Below are 5,081 nucleotides of genomic sequence, written 5' to 3' on the forward strand. Positions count from 1 at the left end.
TATACTTAGAATACTGCATTATTGAAACCAAAGTCTAACAAAATGACTACAGTTAGAAGCAGCTAATGAAACTAAATCCAAAGTTATGACAAGGGAGACTCATTCTCACTTGAAGCTGTGTCACTTAGAGAATTAAAGCCATTCAAGGCGAGGTGAAGGTGGCACCTTTAGATAATTCCAATCAGGGCCAGAAATTAGCATTTCTAAATATTTCAGAAAAGTCCATAGAAGTGTTTCAAAGACTTTTGTGCAAAAGAATGTCTATCTTTCTGCATCAGTGAGTAGTAGTGCCCATCAGAATTTCCTAATAACACAAAGACAAAGGCAAGTCCATACACTTGATCAGATGTCAACGGAATGGGAGGTGGACTCTTAGGTCACCCTTAGAACCTCTGCTGACTTTTTACTATATGCCGCTCACCAGTGTGAGTCAGGTGGACTTTTGTGAGAGAATAGTGTTTTGTGGCCAGGACGTCTTTTGGGCATTTCTTGCTAAGTGGAATACACAACAGATAAGGGAATAGGGGAGGTAATCCAGGGAAGCTACTCTTTCCAGCTCAGGAGTTGATGAAGCCCATATATGCATGCAAGAAGCCCATGGGATCCTCTAGCTGTGATAGTGGCTAATGTGGTCATCCAGAATCGACACTGTGGATCATGGCAGCATTTTCCTGTACAGCTCCAAAAACTCTGGATAGGGATTCACTGGATCCAGTGACCCATAGATAAAATGAATGGGGATAGATACAGAGGCAAGAGCTCCCACCCAGCATCTTCTAAACTTCTTCCTTTGATTGATGTACTGCAAGAGACTGTCGATAACCAAGTTCCCATCATTGTTGTGTATCTCTGCCCACATGTCCCACAGTTCACACTCAGAGGGTCGGGTGTATGTCCCAAAGACCAGGGTGAGACCTTGAGAGAATATGAAGAAGTTCATCAGTCATGTGAGGATGGGTGTTAGCATGCCTCCAGCTTTGGGAAGCTTTTGGAGAAGGAGAGGATGGTGAGTCTCAGGAAATATACCTCCATTTGACAGACAGAGACTCTTGATGGTAAGCCGACCAAATTGATTCTGCTTGAACCTATATAGAGCAGCTCCTGAGCAACGATATCCCCATAGTCGTGAGACAACAGGTTGATCCTATGGTTCTGGAGCCCCAGATGCCACAAAAGAGCCTCCACGATGCTGGCCTGCTCGAATATGGAATAGTGATGTGGTCTCGGTTTGTCACCAAAGCCAAAGCCTAGGAAATCAAGAGCAATCACTCGATGAAATCTGAGGGTCATACCTTCCCAAATCTTGTACCAGTCATAGCTGGATGTTGGAAAGCCGTGTAAAAGCACAACTATCTCCGGACTTCCAACCACACCCACAGAGTCTTGGTAGAAGATGCGCAGTCCCTTGTAGGTAAAAAACTGGCCTGATGACTTCCATGAGTAAATAGTAGGGGAAAGCTGGGGGGGCGGGATGTGAAGATAGGCTGCAAGCAGGGGCACAGCCAACAGCCCCACCTGGACCCACCACTCCCTCATCCTGATTCAGGTAAGACCTGGGCTACAAGACTCCATGTTTGGGGACCCGGTTGCCCATGCCTGTTGGAAGATTTTTAATCACAATTTCAATTTCAGTGCTTATGATTAGTCTGTTCATATTTTCTATTTCTTCCTGGTTCAGTCTCGGCAGGTTGTGCATTTCTAAGAATTTGTCCATTTCTTCCAGGTTGTCCATTTTTTTGTCATAGAGTTGCTTGTAGTTATCTCTCATGATCCTTTGTATTTCTGCAGTGTCAGTTGTTACTTCTCCTTTTTCATTTCTAATTCTATTGATTTGAGTCTTCTCCCTTTTTTTCTTGATGAGTCTGCCTAATGGTTTATCAATTTTGTTTATCTTCTCCAAGAACCAGCTTTTAATTTTATTGATCTTTGCTATCATTTCCTTCATTTCTTTTTCATTTATTTCTTATCTGATTTTTATGATTTCTTTCCTTCTGCTAACATTGGGGGTTTTTTGTTCTTCTTTCTCTAATTGCTTTAGGTGCAAGGTTAGGTTGTTTATTTGAGATGTTTCCTGTTTCTTAAGGTAGGATTGTATTGCTATAAACTTCCCTCTTAGAACTGCTTTTGCTGAGAGAATTGCATTTTTGCACATATCTGATCCATTCTGTTCATGCCCTATTATTAATCTTTCCTGTCTACCTGTCTTCCTGCCTTCCACACATCTGTTGGAGGCCTTATCAATAGGAAAGTACAGGTAAACTAGGTCAAGACTTAGATCCTACCCTCGAGGAGTGCACAGTACAGTGGAGGAGAGTGACATATTGACAGGTTATTACAATACAGTATAGAACAGTGGGCACCATTAGAGTGTTATGGATAAAGTGCTTCCCTGAGCTATTTATAGACCTCTTAGTATAATCTTGGCACAATCTTGGTAGAATTTTTGTAATTCCTTTATATTGACTGACTCCCTGTTCCATGTTTGTCCTCTCTATGGGTTCCTAAATATACAAATAAATATGCAAAAGACCACAAACAAAATTCTACTAAACATTTATTATTATATATATTTAAGAAAAATTTTTCTAGAACTGTTGGGTAATATCATTTGTTTATTTAAATAGTCACTTTATTATATATTAGTTTTACACACCATTTGTTCTCAGGTAGGTTATTTTCTCCAGATACTTGTCCAAGAAAGTATCATTTTCCTTCAATTTTTTCTGAAGCCCTAAGAGACAAGAAATAGATCTTTAATTCATTTTGAATTAATTAAAAAGTTATGTTTCTTTAATAACAAATAGTCTTTGTGGTGATATTTTTTTCAGTACTTCACCTAGAAGAGGGCATTTTTAATTGTTTTTATATTTATTTATACCCACAATTTTCAAAATTACATATTCCCCCTTGCTTCTGCTATCAATTTTGTATGCAAACTAACAGCTGCACAGAATAATTTGTGTCTGTTTTTCCCCAGAACTTGCTCTGAGCTTCTTGAAAGAAGAAAAATAACTCATGGTTGTCTGGATTCCTGACTCAAACATGGATTTACAATTTTGTTAAATTAAACGATCAAATTGTCAAATACTACAAAATTTTAGGTAATTAATGTTATTGACCAACTCACTCTTTCCCATCATTCAATATATTCAGAATTTTCATTTTATTTGCAATGAATATCCTTCAGTTTACAGAATGGTACCATACACATATAGTAGGCCCACAATACTTTAAATATTTACTGTATCCAGAAGAATTACATCACAGCCATGACTTTTATTAGTGTATGCTATGATATTTGATCACTTCGTTTGCTTTGAAGTTAAATAATTTTACTCTAGGTAACTATTGTAAGTTTTTATTTATGAAAAAGATTCTAACCTTTCTAAATCACTTGACTTTTTGAGCATACTTTTGGGTGTGGAGTTCTTTTTTTTTCATTGTATACTCTTTAATATTGTGATATTAGCCCTCTTCAAGGAAATGACTCTAAAATATCTAAAACAACAACAACAAAAAAAATGTCCACATAGATGAAAAAAATGTTGTGAAGAGAAAATCCACTAGTCGAAAATACAAAATTTTGTAAATATAGAAAAGTCATAATAATGAATGAAATTAAAATAAAATTTACTTGACATGGTTGTTTTAAAATGTTCATACAAGAATATGGTCAAACAAATATTCAGCCTGATAAAATGCAAATTGGTACAACCCTTTGTGGGAAACACTTTGATAATATAACTCAAAAGTCTTAAATATTCTTGTTCTTGCTGACCTTGTAAACCAATGATCTATGTATTCTAAGGACTATCTAAATTTTGGAAAATAGCTCATTGCATATGGGTTTAAACTGCATGGTTATATCATCAAAAAAAGTTAAATAGAGTAAGTCATTTAAAAATTAGAGAAGATCAAAAAGTTCAGGAATTTCAAACTTGGTCTCTGTGAGCACATTTCTTCTCAAAACTGCTTACCCAGTGTTTTTAATAAAAGCTGATTCCCTCTCTAGCATTCTCTATTAACTTCCTAGTAACTGAAAGCGTGCAAGTCTATGATTACTGGTAGATTTATACCAAATCCCATGGATTAAGGGATTTTTAACCATTAATAATTATATTTATAAAAACCAATTATAAATATTATGAATGTTGAATTATTTAAAATTATACATATATGTATATATATATATTCAGCATTAATATGAAATACAAATGTCCCTAAAATAATACACCAATAGGTTAATGGTGGTTATATTTTGGATGTGGAATTATAAGTGATTTTTTTCTTTGCATTTTTATTTCTGAATGAATAAAAATAAAATAAACTGCCAGTGGGACAAGGAAACATGTCTTAGATATAAGCATAAAAAAGCCACGATTCATAACTAGTGGTGATTTCATCTAACTCTGCAGTGGAGCTTCTGATCCGTGGCCTCTTTTTTGCTGGTGTCAGTTTTAAGAGAGGAGGGCTCTTCCTAATTTTTCTCTGGACAAAATGTTTTAATTAACTAATGTGAGCATGCTCCTGGAATATCTTTTAGCAGCTTTGGAATTGCTGATATTCCTGTTTCATTATTGAGTGTTCAGCATTCATTCATGATTCTAATCAACCTGTTTTGACTTATACTACTTATATAACAATTATAATATTATTTATTCACTTGTTCACAGAAGAAACAAGGGAAGTTTCTTGCTATACTCCTTGAGAAAGTTGCACACATTCTGCAGTGCCATTCAAATTATTTGAGAATCAACATCCTGAGATAAAACTGACAAAGCAGTTGGGTTTCCTCCTAATTAAATGATGATGCCTTTAGTAGTCATTTCTCCTTTTTTCTTTGTTACTCATATTTAGTACTTCAACCTAAATCGAGAGCAGAATCACAGTTCCCTTTTGTAAGAATGATTTTATTCAATATTTCATATTTAATTCAATATTTATATTGTATTCATTTATTTTAATGTCTAGAGAGATCATGTTAATATTCATAGGGTGACTGATGACTGAGCAGGTGAAGGGCAGTTTAGGTTAAATGATCCTTTGTAGTGATTTGAAGGAAACTGCAGGGTATGACATTT

The 5,081-nt window shown here is 35.6% G+C and overlaps 1 pseudogene across 1 annotated transcript; it reads right to left on the reverse strand.

Annotated features, from left to right (window-relative positions):
• Positions 1-557: 557 nt before the first annotated feature.
• On the reverse strand, positions 558-1,536 carry LOC308616879 (mesoderm-specific transcript homolog protein-like; annotated as a pseudogene). The gene has a single exon. The product of its transcript is annotated as a mesoderm-specific transcript homolog protein-like (transcript).
• Positions 1,537-5,081: the final 3,545 nt, after the last annotated feature.

This window comes from Mesoplodon bidens, assembly GCF_964165515.1.
Source record: "Mesoplodon bidens genome assembly, chromosome: 1".
NCBI classification, from domain to species: domain Eukaryota; kingdom Metazoa; phylum Chordata; class Mammalia; order Artiodactyla; family Ziphiidae; genus Mesoplodon; species Mesoplodon bidens.